At 37.7% G+C, this 21,337-nt stretch overlaps 1 protein-coding gene across 1 annotated transcript in view; it reads right to left on the bottom strand.

Annotated features, from left to right (window-relative positions):
• Positions 1-18,741, bottom strand: part of Toll-6 (Toll-like receptor 6) — a 250,197-nt gene extending 231,456 nt beyond the window's left edge. Inside the window, exons 1-2 of the mRNA XM_012370121.2 lie at positions 18,113-18,741; positions 17,832-17,869 (exon numbers count right to left, since the gene is read on the bottom strand). The gene's annotated coding sequence lies outside the window, so the exon portion shown is untranslated. The remainder of the gene's footprint in view (positions 1-17,831; positions 17,870-18,112) is intronic.
• Positions 18,742-21,337: the final 2,596 nt, after the last annotated feature.

The following is a 21,337-nucleotide window of genomic DNA, read 5'->3' as shown; positions in this document are numbered from 1 at the left end:
CACGAACAGTTTTCAACATACTGCAAAACGATGTAATTCCGTCGTATTATATATTTGCAATTCCACTTATTCTATTTTTAAGCATGTAAATAGCATATGAAATACATTGTAGCAAGATACACTAATTACCAGTCAAAGTATGTAATTATTACATTTTAGTATTCAGTTTCAACTTCTTATATCTTGCTTTTGAATTTTAATTTAAGTCTTGTACAGTCGAGCAAAAAAAATAAATAAGTCTTGCAATGATATGGTTGGAATCATCGTTTGAAACAATTCAAACAAGCGAATTTAAGCAGTTTTATCACGACTCTATAATAAAACATGCCGTACAGAAAGTCAGGAAGTACAGGAAGTCAGATAAACTGCCGAAATATTATTCCGCTAAAAATATTTGTGTGCAACATCAATTTTCTAATTCACAATGTCTATATATAACTCTATGCATGAATATTGTAGCTTTGCTTATATAAAACTCGAATCAACAACGTACAAAATGTACTAAAATGTGTTCTCGCTGAATTTCATTTTTTTAATCATGTCCATGATGTAAAATTCATGTGTACCATGTATGAAGACTCTGATAAGAGTCCAAGAGTCCGAACGCACGTGAGTTTTACGTTATATTTCTTAATCGATCGGTTCGCATTCATTGTAACGCGCTAAATCACCTTCGCACAATAACTGATGATGAAATATCGTGACAGAAAATTACATTTCGGTTGAATACCAGAATATTCCGGTAATCTTACTCGGGTCTTTACAAAAATAAGATTAATTGTAACATTTGACACATTGAAGAATTGCGTGAGTCGGACATTGAAGCGTCAGTTCCGTGCACGCTAAAGAAGCAATCCATCAAGTAACCGTAGTCGACTTTGACGGCGCAAGAATTAAGCGCCTCTCGCTGATAAGTCTTAGAATTGTCGACTAATTCAACCTTTGCTAAGTTTTTTCACTATCTATTTGCTTCTCCGCGAATCAACGAGCGAAACCATTGATCAACGCACGATATATTAAGTCTGTAAATTTATCCAGCTGATTCATCATGATAAAATTCAATTCAGTTCATCAACTCTTAATGACGAAAATTGATGTGAGTAAAATTGGAGCATGTTTAGGTCGGAAACATTTCGACTCGTCGAAAAACTTCTTCAACTATTTTTCTTTCCTACGTAATATTGAGAAATTAATGACATTATTTGTATACTAATTTCGCACGAGCATTGCGATCACGTATGTTAATGAGAATCTTTCATAATACAGGCCTGGCGGATGGCTCTGCAATCGAATTAAAATACCGACTCGGAGTGAGTCTCGTCTGGCCCTCTCGTGATCGCATCGGTGGAAACACGGCGGATGTAACCGGGGCGACGGACGGTTCCGGGCATCGCGCGCGCGAAGGTTAATCAATTCCAGTCGCGACGGTGTTTCCGCAGACTTAATTCGTGCTCCGAGTGCAGCGGCGCGAGGGCCTCTCTAGGCTGACTTTCCCATTATTATCCGGCATACGGAGGGTAGACGCGTACCACAGGGGAGTCTGGTGCCGCGAGGAATCTTCCAAGGATGAGACGGTAGCTCGGTCCGCGACGCGTCTTCTCCCTACCCATTCTCCTCTCCCTCCCGCCTCGACCGTCTCCACCCCGCGCATCTTCCGTCTCCCCCGCCCTTTCGCCACGGCCTTCGTTGTAGCAACTTTGTTCTCCGGAGAAATTCCCCGAAGCGCTATCTACATATTTGATGTCGCCTCGTCCACTCCGCTAATGCTTCTCGTTAGAAACTTACCGCTTACCTGCGTCCCGCGCTGCTCATTCTCTCCCCCCCCCTTCCTCCCCCGATCGTCTTAACATCTCTCTCAACATCCCTCTCTTCTTCTGCCGTATCATCCGCGCGAATCCTTTGCGCCTCTCTCTCTCTCTCTCCCTCTCTCTCTCGCAACGTGACTGCGGCACACGTCTGCAGGACGGCGATATTGCTGAAGCGAGGTAACCGTCAAAATATCGCGGCATTGAGATTGCTAGTCGCGACGCAGGTGCGAGACTATCGGCAGAAGTGGAGACCAGGAAAAACATGTCGACGCGTCGCTTATGATATCACCGTCGCTTATGATAAAGTAAATACGAATCTTTATTTATCGGAGTCTGCTTCTCACGCGTAATACATGATTTCGCCGATAGATAATCGCACTTTCCATTTGCAGCGACGAGATGCGACAAAATGAATCACGCGTGGATAGATTGATCGCGTTGCTGCTTTATGAAAAAAAAATTAATGCCCCGCAGGACTAAAATATTACTTCGTATGAATTATAAAATCGATCCTCTATCACATAATCAGTAATTCTCCTGTTCTTTCAATAAATATTAATTAATATCAATCCTATATTTTTCGTCGCATATTACGACAATCGAACTGCTGATTTATCACTAGACATGAGAAATATATATCCAATAAACATTTATTATTAATAATAAATATTTATCAATTTCCTTTTATTTATAATTATACGTTTCATACATTCATTACAGCGAGATTCAAGACACATCTTTTGAGAAATAAATTTATCTCGATTTTGCAATGTCCGAATGCGATAATACGCAATATTATGATATTGCAAAACTCATCTCTCGTATTATTATTGTACTTGTTTGTTAATTGCGTGCGTTCGTTATAAGAAAATAAAATGGATGAAAAGTATGACGCGGGAAAAAAGAACGCTTTGCCGAGAGAGTTGTTTTCCGTTTCAGAGAGCCGCGGCCGGCGTTAGTTAGCAACGTTGGATTGCCGATACATTTCGACACCCTTTACAATCAGTCTCGAACCGCGCGTCGCACCGCATTACGCGGTATTACTAACTGGGGAATGGTCTAATTCAAACTTCCTACCGAATGGTGGAATTAGTTAATATGTAAAGCAGCCGCAGCCACAAATCCCGGGAATTCTCTGTCGCCGAGATCTACGTTTACATCTTACTTATACTTCAAACTTTCCCGAGATCTCCCACCGCGTTCTGACATAACTCTTGCATACTACTTACGTCTGCTAAAGAATAATAAATATACTTCTCTGACAAGTTACGGAACGGAGATTGCGCTTTAATCCTTTTGCGCCCAGTCTCCATTATGATGTGAATATACTTTTCTCTCATTCTGCGCAAACATCTCAAGCGAAATCGCTCACTGTCTTGACGGTTCCTCTTGACTTAAATATCCACATCAAATCAAATAATATTTTATGTATTTTTGAATTTAATAAGAAATTAGAAATAAAACTCAAATAATTGCGCATTATGTTGAACGAGTTGCTGATTATAGACATTCTTTCATCAATTTATTTTTCTATATATTCCATTCTAAGTCATAGATCATAAATCAATATTACAAATAAAAATGTATAATTTAATATAATTAAATATTTTAAGCAAAAGCGCACTAGTAAATATTGTTTAATTGTCTATGATTAAATGGCAATGATCTAAAACAATTAAAATTTTTATTTCAATAAATTATGAAACTGAATTAAAAGGATTGAAGCAACTACACATAATGCACTCCGTAATTTTTCTACTATATTAATTGAGATTTGCTAATATATTTTTTCTTAACGCAACGCTTAAAAACAAATGCATCTGTCTTTTGTAAAAAAAAAAATTAATAGCTAATTATCACGAGCACAAAGTTAATAACGATTAAAGCTCTCTTGACATTTCGGTGTACCGCTTTCTGAAAGATGTTACGCGAGGGAGCCTCGAGCCCGTTGAAATCAGTCGATCGATGAAACTAGGCCACACACAGAGAATGCCACGTAATGCGCATGTCGAAATTAGCGCAAATTCGCACAAGCAAACGCGAAAAGTGTTCACCGTGGGGTTAAGAGGAGTGGGAGAGGAAAGGGGGCGACGAGACGAGGGGACGAGAGAGAGAGAGAGAGTTTCGCTAGCTGGCTGGTACCACGTGCTGAATCAAACTAAGCGTAACACGTTAGGACGGGCGCGAGGGGGCGACGTGTAACGAGAGTAAAGACTGTGGGGTGCAGAGAGAGGGGTGGGAGGGAGATCGAAGGGGGCGACGGAACGACGGGTAAGGTGAAAGGAGCGAAAAGGGATAGAATGGCAGATAGCGGGGGATGCAGGATAGCGGATGGTCGGAATCGGTGAAGTATGGGATCCAGAAAAGGGATGCTCCTCTCAGCAGCTTCCCTCGTAAGACGGAGCGAAGTCTCGGGGGGGAGGAAGAAAGAGAAAGAGAGAGAGAGAGAGAGAGAGAGAGAGAGTGAGAGAGAGTGGAAAGGCGCGTTGCGCACAGGGCAGGCAGGATAGGCGGGAGAGAGAGCAAAAGGCGACGGGAAAGACCGGATCGTCCTCGTGGTACGGGCGACGGAGAACTTTGGTATACCTCACCACGTCGTCAGCTCCTCCCTGCCGAATGGAACGGCGTCTCGGTACGAGCGAGCGAAACCCGACACGTCAGCCGCGCCTCCACTTAACGGAATGGAATTTGTCAACGCTTTCCTAACCGTCAAATAAAATTCAAATAAGACGAGGGTCAGCCGAACTCGCCCGTCGCCCAGCAAGTGCTTTCCTTTTACCCGACCAATTTCAGCCGGCAAGGTGTGTACTCGCATTTCGAGTTTCGCGAGGCGAAAGAGATACGCGCGCCGGGAATCATCGCGACTGAAATGTTCGGTCTTGCATAACCGACGTGTAATAAAGCATTTCCCAAAACTGTTGCGTGTCGTCCGTCATGGAGAGAAACCACTTCGCGTCGCGGCGGTGCGGTATTTGGCAAACAATACAGCGAGCATGTCGGTTCCGACCAGACATTTCTATATAATATATTTAGACCGCTAACACAGAGCATAGAGCTCGTGAAATGACATCTGATGCCGTTCAATCTATGTATTTGAAGTACGGTCGCGCTCGAATCGCACAGGCATTATCGCAAATACCGTTTTATTAGCGATCTAATGTGTTATAGAAAATTTTGTAATTTTCACATACTTCCGCGGGGCTATGAGTCGCGTATTATTTCGAGCAATTAAATGCGTCGTGATGGCAAGCCGCGTGGCCTTTCTTTCTAGGATAATCAGGGGTGGCAGTCGCCCCATTATCCGTGAGCGGCTGCTGACGAGCCTGCTTCCAAGAGCAGAAATTTTAATTAGCAGGTAGACGTCTTTACATCGAAGCAGGCGAGCGGACTTAATTTCCTTGCCGTCGCCTATGGATGTTTAACCTTCCCTGCTCGGCAAACAAGCGACGTTTTCCTACGGATTTCCATCGTTTTATTCTTCCGCGCGCCTAGCTTGCCGAGGCACTTGTGAACGAACTTAAATGAAAATGACCGTTTGACTTTAAATCGGTCGCCGGGATAAGATGCCGGGATTAGAATAACACGATTATGCCGCACAAGGGTTTACTCGCAAAACAATTAAGCGTGGGTAAAGCGCGAATTGTGTAAGTTTAATAATAATGTATAATTATTACTCAGCTTCTCCCCCCATCAAAGCACGCTTTCTCTTTTATATTCGCATTTTTTGCATAGTTACGTTAAAAAAAAATTGCATGTCGCGCTTGAAACATGAAAGCCTTATCTTTAAACGAGGCGAACAGTTGACCCGAGTGCGTTTAGGTTTAATATTCGGCGATTTCGTTTACTACGGAGGAAATTTCATCCCTCCTTAGAGGGAAGATTAAAAAGGAGATAAAAGGAGCATCGGCTCTTTTATATCGCAAAGGATTCCGTGCTGTTACGGAGATGCCGTAATCATTAAGTTAAATATTCTCGGCACACTGTTAATAAAGAAACCAATATGCCCGGTGAGATTCATTAAAAATCCATCGGGAGAAATTAAGAAACTTGGCCGCGCGCGGGGTGACGGCGTGAGTAATATTTTTCAAGGCAGTTTCGCTTTCTTTGTCCTCGTCTGCATCCCACCCCCTCCTTCACCCTGCCAAGATACTAGATCGCAATATTCCGCAGTATCGTCCTCCCGTGGACGGTAAACGGCTTTCTTTTCGCCGCGCTGAAAGAAATGGAGAGTTGAGCCGCGCCGAAGGAAGAAGATGCATTCAGACCGTGGAGTATATATCCGGTGGCTTCGGCGTCGGAGGAACTAACGAGAGGGCATTTCAAAGCCTGGCTTGAGGAAGTTTATTTTCTTAATGCCGTCCGGGCAGTCAGTCTTCCGGCCCTGCAGAGTTCATATTCAGAGCCTTCATTAGGGCGATGTATTCGAACGCCATTTGACTTTTATACAGCGACCTTCTTTTCTATTTTTCTATTGCCGCTTTCAACATCTATAAATATTATATACGGTTTCCAAGATTTTTCGAATGCGGCTTGCACACATCTACAACGGTTGCTTCCACAAATATTGTATTTTAATCATTTTCTCATCGGTCACGTATAACCTGTATAATCAACCGATCCATTACGATCGCGGTTTTTCTTTTACTGTAATTTATGGCGATATTAAGTAAAAATCTCTCGTAAAATAATAGACGTTAAATCATGGGAAACGAATCTTTATTGAAGAGAATAAAACAACATTGGCTAACGATCTTCCGCGTAGTCGCTGTTGGAAATGAGATACCCCGAAGAAGTAAGGCAAAAGAAACGAAGTAAGAAATGCGAGAGAGGAGAAAATGACAGAAGGAAGCCCGACCACACACCGAGTCGTATAAATACAACACGCTCGTTCGTTCTGCGCATTCTCATAAAAATGACAGTCAAAAATTGCGTTAAATCGATCAAGATCTTCATCTTCTCGGTTTGTAATTGTTATTTCAATTATATCGATCTGAATTTCAAATTATTCGCTTATTGTCGGGATCTCTGCTAATTCGAAGCTTAAGGTTACATCCCGGTCGCATACGTACGACTATACACGTCGATAATAAAGACAAATAGAAGCAGCCTAGGCTGTTAACCTCCTCATTTGCACCGCTTTGATCTGAACCCTACTTTCCAGGCAGGCAGCAGCGGCAACAGCCGACGCTTGTTCCCCTCGGCGTCGGCTCATCATCTCCCGACGATCCAATCGATTCTGAAACACCCCTCCATTTGATGCTAACTAATGTCCCCGCCTCTCTGCCCCGCAACGCGATACAAAACGGATCCGACGATAACTGGATTGGTTTGCATAAATAATTGCATACATATTAGCAAGGACGTGTGTGTAAAACGCACACTAATCAGTACGCGCAAGGCGCAAACGCACATTATGTATATGCAGTCCGATAATTACATAGCGGCTGTATAAAATTGTTTTTGGGACAGACATTGGCGTGCGGTATATTTTAATCAGGTCTGACATTTGAAAAGTACGAATTTTTATCAAATTTATGCAGCATTTGATTGTCCACATATCTGTCTATACATAATTTTTTATCTACTTTGTAGAGAAAAGTTATACACAAACAAAAAAATGTTTTAAAATGCATTTAGATTGTGTAATTTTTTTAAGTTATTTTTTTCTACAAAGTCGACAAAAATAAATTATGTATGGACAAATATGGTCAAATTGTTGACAATCAAGTGCCGTATAAGTTTTATGAAAATTTGCATTTTAGCGTACCAGTTTCACAGACCTATTTTCATCCCAGCAAATTTATCACAGCGAATATGTGTCTTTGCAAAATATTTTTATAATCGCATACACACATCAAGGTTTTATAGATAAATGTTTTTTGACATGAAAATATGCTATATATTATGCATAGCATCTCAGCATTTCAATTTCAATAATTTTATAACAGGTTTTATAACTAATTCAGAGTTGACCTTTCGTGATGACGTTTACATATAATAATAATTCTAGAATCAATATTTCTTGGAGATTGTACGATAATTAAAAATGACAGATTTCCCGTGAACTATGCTTCTAAGATAAAATTAAATTGTATTATAAAATCTTACATTTTACATTACTCGCTTAAATTCATGTTCATCTTGCTTTCTTAGAGAATTGTTATAATTATCACAATATTGAATCTTAAAAGTTCGCGATAGATAGTTGCTGCTTTCGAAAATTTTGCCGAAGGTAAAATCGACTGCAAATTAAAATAAAAATCTAGAATTTTAAGATAGTTAGTTTTAATGATGAATATGCATAAATATCATCGAAAGGAAATATAACCTCATAGCTGAAGCAGCTGTTAAACAAATGTTTGCATTAAATATTTCGACGTGGTTATCATCTCCCACACCTTTTCAATATTTATATGATAAAAAATTAATTCGGACGAGTATAGCGCGAAGCAACCGCCGCGCAGCCGCGAGCAATTAACATTAATGCAGAAATAACCGCTTAAAAAGTACATGGTGAAGTAAAGTAACGCGGGCGCTTGTGAGTGGCAGCACCATTATTTTCCCTACCTCTAGAAGGCACTCTCTACGAGCTGCGAGCGTAATGCGAATAAATAGACGATTATCCAAATTTGCAGCCAACAATTACATTATAGAGTTTCTTGTGTAATTTTCGTTAAAACGTACCTTTAAATACTCAATAAAATGGCAGAATAAGCTTCTTGTAGTTCCGCTTTTTGCAAGTAACGACATTGTATCTTGCATTTAATTCTTGTATACTCTCCATAAATTTCACTCGATACTTGTTGCCGAAAGCGACTTTTGACAAAAGGAGAAATTAATTAAGCGTCGAAAGCTGCGATAATTCAACCATCGATCTACACTGACTCGGCAATGTAACGAGCGACAACGGTACAGAGATACGATGTCCGCATTCAGGAAAAAAGAAGAGGCGCATTTATTGCTCGAGCAACCGGCCAAATGCATCGACGCCGAGTCGAGGACAACGGCGAGCTCGGGCGAAGAGCACGAATCGTCCGGGTGGAATTGCGCGACGATCCATTTTAACGATCGTTAACGCGAGGAATGGAGAGCGCGATGTTACACTTGGCGATCGTTAAAACTTAACGAAATCTCGCCGTCCCTTTCGTGCGCGCGGAGAACGGGGCAGTATGTTATACGGCGGACGAGTTTTCCCGCATACGCGCCTCCGGTTGCGCGCGGATCGACATGAGGGAGGGACGACTCGGCGGTAATTGCGTTCTCACTTAACGCAACTGCCGCACAGCTGGACGAATCGAATCCCCTGTTTTCCAATTTTCGCGCGAGCTATAGCGGTATAGCAAGCCTGACTAGCCACGTCAATCATGAGAAGGTCGCGGCGCGCACACGCGGCGAGCCTCGATATTGTCGACGCGCCCCGAGAATGCATTTCGCATTCATACGGAAATTCTGGTATCGCGTTCGAGTATCTGGGGGCGATTCCGATAATTTCGGCTGACGCGAGGGTGCTTTTCGGGGGCACTTCTCACGCTGAAAATAGCGGTGAAATCGTTGTACTCGATAGTTTTCGCACTATTGACAAATGTGACGTGCAAATAACGAAATCAAAATTATCTTAAGCAATTATTTAATATTAATAGTAGCTTTCGGTGCTATTATGTGTTCTGTTTATTTAAATGAACTATTCAATATTTGTAATAATCCATAAAGCAATTAACATTGTTAATAAACATTGATAATTAACATAGTTAATTAACATTGATATTGTTTATAATGATTAATTAAATCTAAACTCTCTGAATTATTAATGTAGATTTAAAGAAGATTTGATAAAATTGTTTTCTGATATACTTTTAAGAGAAGATTTAAACTTAACTCAAACATTTGCTCACTTGGTAAATAATATTATCATAAAATCATAATTAAATTTCAATGTTAGAACGAGATTTCAAAGTACAATCGGATTTCAGAATTTTATTTTGAAATATGCCCTAACTTTGCTGAAATATTTCTGTAACTCCGTAAGTCAATTATTTTCATGTCGAAAATTCGTGTTTTCTATCGTGTTCTGCTTTTGTCACCTTCTCAGAGTTTACGAAGCCTTTCATTATTTTAATTATAACATTCGTAATTTGAAAACTAAAAGTCACCAGAGGAATTCAAACTGTTTGTCCATTACTTTTTCTTGCAAAAAAAAAACGGTTGAAAATAACCATTAAATTACAGTTTTAAAGTCACCCGAGTCGCGTCGAGTATTGTAACGTGCGCACAGCTTGAATTTTAGGAAGCATATTTGCGCGTGTGAGATGTATAATTTTTGTAATTTCGATGCGACGTATGTGACATTTGCGTGACTAGCTACTACACGAAGCATGCCCGTTCGCGACAGAATAGAAATTCGGAGATAAAATGTTCGACGGTATTTTGGAAGAGGAGAATCTCGTAGCACAAAAAGCATCGAAGAGGGAAAATCTTCTTATTAGAAATTCATAAAATACATTCGCGAAACACGAATAAATCGATAGTCATTGCCGTGAAAATTAATACACTGCTTGCTGCATGCTGTAGTAATGATAGTAATGGCCGTGGACAAGCATACAATAGGTTCTCGGTAGCTCCCGTAAATTAGTTCGTGTAAAGTGCATAATTTAACGGGCATAAATGACTAACGCGTTACGATCGGACAAATCAGGCGCATATAACAAAGTCAGCGTAAATTGTTACCAAATTCGCATCTTGATGTTCGCGATTGAGTTACATTAAGCGATGCTTCAAATAGCCAATTTTCAAAGAACGCATATTTCACAAATGATAATTCACAAATTCAAAATAAAACTACAGTAGAATATAAAGTTCCTAAATATTTTAGTCTAAACTTTATTTTTAAAGGAACGATAAAAATTCAACTTGCATTTTTAGATTTAAAATTCTGAGAGAAATTCTAAGTGTAAAATTTTTAAATTAACTCTTATGGGGAGAGGGTGATAATTTACTTTTCTTATACATTCCCATGCCCCCCGGGGAGACGCGCCCCACAGTTTGGGAGCCAACGACCTAAACCAAAGGCGGGTCTAGGGTCAATCAGGATAATTGTGACCTGGAGGGTAAAAGTGTCACAAGAGAATATTTTCCAATAATGGAACTAATAGTTATCAAATTATTGTAACTGCTTATGTAATAAACATGTGAAATTGTTGAATTACAACAATCAATTAGATATATCATTTTAAAAATAGCGATGTCGCATTCACTTCACTTCATTAAAATTATGCTCCATTTTGTATCAAAATTAATACAATTTTTTGATTATTAATTGACAAATAATCCCGTAAAACAATTTCATTCATAAATATTAGTCTTCCAAAATTATATAAGAGAAACATATAATTCCTCTAGTATCTATATTATTTACTCGTGATATATTCACTCTTGACGTTTGAAATACAGGCTTTTTTCTTCTTGCATCATTTTTCTTCCACAAAGGACTCGGCAACATCCTTTTTATAAATTACATGTATAATCCGATTCCTTTTAATATAATAATACAACGATTATATTTTGTTTGCGCATAATACAGCTGCATAACATCGTGTGATTAAATAATAAGTAAGATCATACTGCTGCATTAAAAAGTCGCGCTGCAAAAGAGAAACTAAAAGGGTGGATCATTTTCATCTAACGAGCAGGGTTGGAGTTGAAAAGAGTATCCAGCTCTGTACACCTCTCGAAAACTAAAATGCAAGCACGGGAATTCAAGATAAAACAACAAATTTTTTTCCGCCGCGTCCGTCGTCCAACGCGGCGTTTTAACGTTGCAAGCGCAAAATTAATAACAGCCGGACGAGCGTAACGTAAAAAGCAACGTTAAGACTACCATTTAATTATCCTAACAGCAAGCGCCAAGCGCACGCGTGCGCACGCTCACACACACGTACACACTCGCACACGCACAAAAGTGAGCCACAAATCGCGTAAAAAAACCCGTACCACGTCCACGCACTGCATATTTACGCTCTATTTGCGGACCAGCAGAAGAGGCGGCGCGCATCAGGCCGCCACCGCTTCGCCGATGGAGATTCATTTCATTTCATTTGAAGATCCGTTACCGAGGAGATACGCAGGGACTCGCGATAAATCCCGTAATCTACCGTGTCGCGTTAGGAATACGGATCTCTCACGGTGGCGACGGCGCCATGCGCTGCGGTGCGAGAGAGCGGGACGAGCAGCGTCGGGCGTAGCGTAACGTCGGAGGAGAAAGATTGCACTTTTTTTATTAGACTGCAGGCAGGGGAGATCCGCCATGGGGGTTACGAAAGAGGGTAAGGACCCGGCGGAGAGAGTCTCGATCTTCCACGCAACGTAACGCGGACAAATTACACATCCCACGAACTCCCCGAGCGCGCATACACGGACGAGTATAGGGATCATATCTGAGCTCACGGATCTGTGCGCTCAGTGTGCGCTTGTGTGTGTGTTTAAACATATACACGCGTGCAAACGCGTCGAAGGACCAAGCGCATACTTCGACCGCTCCTCCCTTCCCGCGCGCGCGCGCGCGCGCGGGCGTCCTTTCCCACCATGTGTAATACACTTTTATATTGCGCGTGCAAGGGGACCGCGACCCTTATCCCGCCTCATCACCTCCCCCCCTTCCCTTCTTCGTCGATTCCGTCCTGCAGGATGATTCCGTCGATTTGATACGCCTCGACCTTCGAAATCGTCGAATCGCTTCTTCGAAACCAGCGGGATGTCCCACCAGCTTCCTTTTCCCTCTTTCGATCCGCACGATCGGCGGCTTCCTCGCGAGGATTTCTTTTCACGGTTAGATTTGCAAAACCCAACGCGACGAAGAATTTACAGCTGATTCAGGGGCGCTTTATCCCCGTGACCCTCGACGTGCTACTCGACCGAGCGAATAAATCGTCAAAGCTCTTTTAAACACAAATCGATCCTTTCTGTTTTGAAGCCCTGCTTTTACGCAACTTCTGGCGGTATGTGATCTCGTTGTAATAATGACGAATGGACTTGCGGATGTTTCCTCTATTAAAATTTCATTTTATACTATTTTTATTTTCTCCTCTAAAATTGTAATATTAAATGCAACAAATTGTAACGATCAAATTATAATAAAATGTAAAGTATTTCCCAAATATTTTTCAATGCATCACAATTTATCTTTGAATACTATGATAATCGAGTGCAAATTTCTCGAAAATTATTCCCATGAAATTTTACACGCAAACGAAACCATTGATGTTTACGATTAATAGCACTTTATAAAATACTCCGCAAAATGCGTTTCCCGCGGTGAATGCACGCAAATTCGTATTCGTAGCGGATCTCGCGCGATCAAATGAGCTCCCCATGTAGATCATCCGACGGTAGAAAATCAGAGATACCACTGTTCATTTATGCAAACCGCTCATTACTCGATTAGTGAAATTATCATAGCCGATGCGACGGATAATGATGCAATGGGGAAAAACAAAATATTCCAGGTATAACAGACGGCAATTTATGAGCACTTATTTAATATACAATGGCAAATAGCAATCCATAGAATCATCTCGCTATTTATTGAATTTACCCGAAAGTCCGTGTAAATTGGAAATTATGCTATAAAATAATGTAATTGTCGAACAATTTCGAGAGATCGTGAACGCTAACATCATACAAGTGGAAAGGAAATTACATTAACGTGAGAAAAGTTACAAATAGATTGTTGTTTATATGTTTATGAGATCTTAAATTATAGCAATTTGAGTATTCCCATGCCGCATAGTTCATGCTGTGTATAAACAGCAGAGTTCTAGCGTAACTGCCTCACATAAATTAAACCAATCGAAAACATGAGTATTTAGAACTGTCGCGGAACATCGGTCCGTAACGAAAATCTGAGTTGACGCAAACGAAGTTGGTCCTCAGCGACGTTTACTTAGCGGGCGACTTGCGATTTTAACGTACTGCGAGGCTAATCCGACGATACCGTCACGATGACCCAATTACCGCACTCGTAAAGTGTAACGGTATAAGACGTGAACCACATGAAAGCCCGGGAGCAGAAACTCGGAAACTTTGTTGCCGTCGTCCTTCGACGCGTTAAGGAGGACGTTCGCGCGCGCGCGTGCGCGCGCGTGCAAGAGAGAGAGAGAGAGAGCGCGCGCGCCCCGGTTTCGCCCTGGTACAGGTAATTACTTGAGCTCTTCTAATGCTCTGATACCTGAAATATCTATTAACGGAATAATCGAATTAAAGCGGATACACACACGTACGTGTACACGGTGTGCGATACGTCGAGGCAGGCGTAACGAGCCGCGACTTCCGTCAGTACTTACTCAGGGAGCAAGCGACATGTTCTTCGTCAGTTATTAGTCACGCCGTCGATGACACAATTTCTATCGTTATCAAAGCACTTACGTGACACCGAGATAAATGCATCCATTACGTCAGGGTCGTCTTTAAAAGCGCGGAAACACCCGGCGTTTCAGAATAGCCCAGAATAATAAAGAATACTGTTTTTATAAGGGACGCTTTTCTAACGCGTGACACATTCAATCCGTTTTTTTTCTAACAAGAAGTTTCTGCTGCGTAATTAATATTATTTAAACAATTTGAAAAAGTTTTTATATCTTTTATATAGATCAACAATATAAAAATAATATACAAAAAATTCAGATTTTTTTTATTATCGCACAAGATTTCACGTTACATAAGTGATGGTACCGAGATCGCGTGGCAATATTTTCGCGGAACGCGCGAATATTTTGACCGATATAATTTTTAACATCGGCGTATTAATTAGGCACCAAGTATGCCTGGAAAACCCCGAGCTTGCGTACGCGAAAGTGGAATTGCAATTGAATTAGTAATATCGATATCAAGTTGAATAATGCATGAGATGTGATATTCCCCGCTATAACGGCGACGCGCATACTGTATCGCTATATACGACTTTAGTGGAGCGTCGACCGACGTCGGTTTTAAATAAAACACGTCCCTTTTTATGTTCCCCGGTCCGTATGTGCTACGTCCCGAGCATCCATCGGCCGACCCCGTTGCATGCACCCTACGGAGTCCTATCTCTTTCTCTCTCACGGCTGCGGCTTCTATAATCAAATTCGAGTCGACGTATCGCCGCGAATACGAGTTCGCGCGCGAGCCGCCACACATCGCCCCGGATTACTTTCGGGAATTTATGTCCTCCGTCTAATGTGGGCGGTCGGTAGTGACGATAAATGCGTTCCGGAGTGTCCGAACGCACCAACTGCACCACCGCAGAGCGCGCAGCCAGACTTTGTAAACAGGCTTACGCGCCCGAGCTTTTTATTGCGTTCGTTCGTTCGTTCGTTCGTTCGAACACCCCTTGAACGCAGCTAACCACTAAGCTTGATAAACGACACCCCGAGACTACCGCGTTATTAGGTTTCGCGTGCACCGCCCCGTTGGGTAGTTTTCTTAATATTAACATAGTTTCAGCGAGATCGCAACTATCAACATCACTGTGTTGTCGTTTCACGATTAAAACGAATTACCGGGCTAACTTTGCGATAAAGATATATGTGGTACAAATGAAAATCATTAGTGACTAGTCACTAATCGTATCATTTTATCTTACAACATGCTGCTCAATGATATAAGAAAATATTACATTATGTTATCTATATAATATGTTGTATAATGCAATGCTTACAACACATTATACTATTTGTTATTTGTGTGATAATATTTTTTAGATATTTGAAATAATTTTCTATAATAATATCATTATTTAAAGCCAATTATATGTAACCAATATTATGTAACCACGATATTCATAGCACGATAGCAAATATTATTTCTTTCAGAGCTTAATAAACTTAACAGCGTAGCCGCGTAAAAAAATTTTCTATTAAAATGACATTTTTTGTCAGAATTAACAATCGTAAAATTATCGTTAAACAATCTTTTTACCAGCGTAAATATTCTTTCCTCCTAATTTACTCTATTAATCTTCTAGATTCTGAAATATGTCATATATTTTGTTAACTTTACTAGATTATTATGCTGGGACCCCGCACTTGTTTGCTATGCCTATGAATATATAATACAACGTAATATTCGCGCAAAAATCTTGCGAACAAGAAGGAAAAAAAAAAGAAAGAGCAGAAGCGCTGAATTACACGACCTTAGATGTAATTTTAAAATATGAAATGTAAATCTGCGTGTAATTCACGTATAATTATGTTATTAAGAGAATCATCCAATTTTACTGTCACATTATGCTTTTGGCATAATGGAGATTCGGTTATATCACCGGTGTAACTATTGCATGTTAAAACGTTCTACTTGCTTAAAATAATTGTCTGCATATTTCGAAATGAAATGTCTGTTTCTCAAATATTATTTTAAATAAAATCAAATGTGTTTTATTGTAAATAATATCTTAGAGAAAGAGAGAGTTATAGTTAAATGTTTCATAAATCTTGAATATATCCTTAATTTCGTTAAATTATTTGAACAAAGTTACAAATTTTTAACCAGATTTGAAGTATATGTATATCTAATTAAAAATTTTATTACTACTCATATTTTTTCTTCTAAATCCTTATCTTTTTCTCACTTGTTTTTTTTTTTTTTTGCACTACTTTTCCACTTTTACATTTGCTCAACTACATAACAATGTTGGAATGAAAAAATGAGTGAAAATAAAAGATATCACTCCATAAATTTCAATAGATAAATTTAAGTATGTATATATTTAGATAACAATATCAGAAAGAAGCTTGATCTCTATAATAATAGATCCACAGTATTGATTTAGTACACACAGTCTTTTGGTTTTTATTTGATTTTGTTTTAGTAACTACATGGTCAAACAAATGTAAAGTCGGAAGATAGTGTAAAAAGAAAAATGGAAAAAAAGAGAAAATGAGAAAAAAAACTTAAATTTGACTGCACTTGTAATTATATGTATGTACGTTTGCCACAAGTATATATATACTTAGATAATGAACAGATAATTGCACTCTCACTAGCTAGGATATTACAGTTTACTCCATCCACTACAGATTTTACTTTATAATTAGACTGCTCCGCCTTAGCTTCATCGAAGAATCGATAAAGCTCGTACTTCGTTACGCGCCCTATCGACGAAAGTCAACCGGCACACTTTACTTTCGAAAATTATAAATTCTCATCGTAAATTTGTCATGCCACGATAGATGAAGCGCAAACGTCAAGTAAAACGCACATTATGTTTCAATTATGAATTATAAATTTGGCAATAGCTAAAGACTTAAATTTTTATAAAAACTATAATGAAGTTGCAATGAGAAAAGGGGTAATATATAGCGATATCCTTTCAATTACAGCGTAAAAGTATTTACGAAATAATATTCGAACGAAGAAAGAGAACTATTCAGTGAAACATGCGTAACAAGCAAGTTGAATATATCAATTGTTACAGAACATTTATTATGTTATCTTTATATGAATAACCATAGCTTTTTCGGTATTGAAAAAACAATAAATTATGTATACAAAATTGTACTTTAACAATTCGTTTTCTTCTCTAATTGTCGTTAATAAGATCAAAATCAAATTTGTTAATAAGATTAAGCAAAGAATATATTTATACATATTAAAATTATAATATATTATATCTTTAAACTTTATATCTTCAGGATTTTATTTTCTAAATTTATAATTATGTCTTTATAAAAATTTTTTTTCTACATATATGTTTATATAATTTAGATTTCAAAACTTTATTATTTTATTGTTTAAAAATAATAAATTGTGCACATGATTTGTTTATTTATTGTGCACAAAGTTTGTAATTTTTTACTGTTCAGCTAAATGCAAGCAATCAATTTTATTTTATTACTTATTTGTAAAAGTGCAAATTGTACACGAGAGTATGAATATAAGAATTGCACGTGATTGTCACAGCAGTTTTTAGCAATTATACAATAAATATTGACAAATGACAGCTTATAATATCAATGTTTTGCATAATTATGCATAATGAATGAATTTACTCACCGGTCGTTGTAGTTAGCTAAATATGCTCTCCACTGTACCTGAAGAAATTAATATATTTCAGTTATTATAAATTATTATAATTTTATATGTATATTCGCACTGTGAACATGGAATACTGAGCGAGAAATAACAGAGATACAGAGAAAAAGATAATTGTAGCTCTCTCGCTTTTACAACGCTCAGCGCGAACAACCAAGTAATGTGCTGCATTAGTTTCATCTGAGCTCTAATTACAATTATGTACATATTTAAATAATGGACAAATAATAATTCGTACTCACCAGCTAGAATATTGCAATTTGCTGCATTCACAGATTTCGCCTCAGATTGCTCCGCGTCAGCTCCATTGAAGAATTGATGAATATCAAAAACTCGCACTATTGCACTTTACGCGCATTACTGAACAAAAACCGACTCACACATTTCACCTTCAAAAATCACGGATCTACATTGCGAATTTTCCACATTATGACGCAAGGCAAACGCGGGAAAAAATGTATTACTACGTCTACGCACATAATATATTCCGATTATTATCATCTTCGACGGAACTGATACATATTTAGAACGAGACGAACGACGATTATTTTAATTACACTTCTGACGTGCTACACCAAACACACGGCGTCATGTATTTCAGATTTTTATTTTAGATTTAGCTTTAAATTTTATGATCAATTTCCTAACCAAACAACAAGCTGCTAAGATAGCTCTCGTGTTTTTAATTAATTAGCCGTGGTACGCGAATATTATCATATAGATGTTATGCTTTCGATAGGAAAATACTTAACTGGAACTGAAAGATATTTCGGACGCCATAAAAATTGCACTGTGTGCATCGAAATCTGTACTCATTAGAGCCCATTCACATCTGGTTGTCAAGCGGTCGACAAAATGCTGTTAATCGCGAACACTCGTGGTAATAGCGAACACTCATAATAGTCGCGATAAATAATACGTACTAGCAATCGCCCGCCGATTTAATTGACACTCCCGACATAATCGCACTCGTTATACACATACTAGTAAAATGCGCGGTAATGGAGTGTTTACACTCTCTGTATGACGCGTTAGTAGTAAATTAAGTTAATCGCCGGCAGATGGCGGTCGATATCGACGGTCGACATGTTTATCGACTGATCTATGATCAATATCAGCGCCACTCTTAGGCAGGGAACAAGTTCTTGCTGTATAATATGGAGGCTCGGAATGCAAGGCGCAAACGCTCCGCGATTAATCTGTGAAGAACTGCTGGGTTTTTTCTAGAATCACGAAAAAAATGCTCTAGTAACAATGTACATATTTAAGGTATACTTAATGTATCATATGCTGCATAATTGAACACTGATTTCGTACAATTATAACAGCTCGCGGTCTCTATTAATTGTACATTTTACTCGTAAAAGTGCGGAATGAGTAAATTTTTATTGGGAGTCGGTTAAAGTAGCAAGCGATTACCGGAATGTATTATTAATTGCGAACGTTTGCGATTAACTATCGATTCATCGTAAATTGAAATTAGTACGTTCGAGTAAGTATAAATTTCGGTTACGATGTTATGAACACGCGAACTACACTTTTCATCAAGTGTAATTGATAATTCAGCTCGTCGGAATTAAATCAGATAAAATGTAATTATTGTTATATGTTTATCCGTACCTTTATGTACTACCAAGCAATCGTCAGTCTCATTCGCTCCAAATGCATGAAGTATATCAATTTGGGATAACTCGGAGTACGATATCTAGATATTCGTGTACTCTAAATTTCAAAATTGATGCAGCTTCATGTAACTTGAAGCATTTCTGGTCACCGGTATAGTGTTGTAAACTACATGTAAGATAATAATACAGTACCAATTATAAACGCGTCGTACAGAATACATTTGATATCGCGTTTGTATATATCATAGAAGTTCCCGATGTGAATTTGTGAAAGTGTGATGTGCATAATTAAGTGCTTGTGTCCAAATATTCATCAATTCTTCAACGCTGCTGCCGGGCAGCAATCTAACCTGAAATCTACATTGGGCGGAGCAGACTACAATACCCTAGCTGGTAAACAATAATTTGTTATTTATCTTTGCTACAATTATTTACTTATTATTTAAATATGTACATATATGTATTTGTAATAATACATACACGCACATACGCACGCACGCATGCGCTGGCACACACACGCACATACACAATGATAATTTGTATTTATTAAATATTTATTACGTGTATATGGCATGTTTGAAAATACTGAATTAATAATTTATTAAGACATTTATTAAATATTTATTAAAATTTTGAGATAATTAATCACTAAATTGGTATATAAATATGTTTTAATAAAAATGGAAGTAATTATATACGTAATGACCGATATCAATAATACATAATTAATCGCATATATAGAATGTATGATATAATTCTAATAATAACTAACATATATATTAATTTTTCCAGGTACAGCTGAAGGCGTATTTAGTTAGGGTACAACGACCGGTGAGTGATTTTATTCATTATACTTGCGCAATTATGCCAACCCAATCAGCAGACAATATTTTTAAATTTATTTTTAATATTTATTGTTTAATTGTACATTGTAAATTTGTGAAAAACATTTTTAAAAACATTTTAAAAACATTAAAATCAAGAGAATTAAACCTTTTTTTATTTATTTAAAAAATGTTTATTTTAATATTTTCTCTAAATTGCTATTTTAAACGAATATTTTATGTAAAAGAAATAATTAATAAACATTAAATAAATATTAAAATAGCAATTTAGAGAAAATATTAAAATAAACATTTTTTCAATGAATAAAAGAGGATTTAATTAATGATTGTAATATTTTTAAAATGTGTTTAAGAATAATTTTCAAAAATTCTTTAAAACATTTTTAAAAACATTCTTTGCCGGCTGGGAAGCATTAATACCGTTCACTATCTTATTTGTCAATATTTGTTATGCAACTATTAAAAATCGCATCTTGACAATTACATTCTTGTTTACAGTTTGTATTTTTATAATTAAATAATAGAATTAAAAAATACTTTTTCTTTATTTTAACAAAAATTTATTTTTGCACAAGTCATATATGTATATAGTTCATTATTTTTAAAATATTTTGGAAGTATAAATTATATAAACATATATATAAGAACATTTTATATGATAACATAAAATATAAATAATTTAATAATTAAAATTTTGAAGTTATAAATTCTGAAAATATGATGTTTAGTATAAAATAATTTTAATATAATTTACTTTTATTAAAATTAATTTTATTAAAAAAGATTAACGTTTAATGTTTTTATCATTGTACGATTTGGGATGCGCAATTTATTGATGCAACAAATCATAATTATGGATACAATTTTATAGAGTAAATAATATAATTTATTTTTATGACGCTCATTTTATATCAAATAATTTTCTTCTTTTGTCGGACTTTCCTTTGACGTTATAAAATTTGAAAACTTTTTAAATATCATATTTTGCGACAAAATA

The sequence above is a fragment of the Linepithema humile genome, chromosome 5 (assembly GCF_040581485.1).
Source record: "Linepithema humile isolate Giens D197 chromosome 5, Lhum_UNIL_v1.0, whole genome shotgun sequence".
NCBI lineage: Eukaryota > Metazoa > Arthropoda > Insecta > Hymenoptera > Formicidae > Linepithema > Linepithema humile.
Note: the sequence above shows the minus strand (reverse complement) of the source record. Positions and strands in the feature narration are given on the sequence as shown.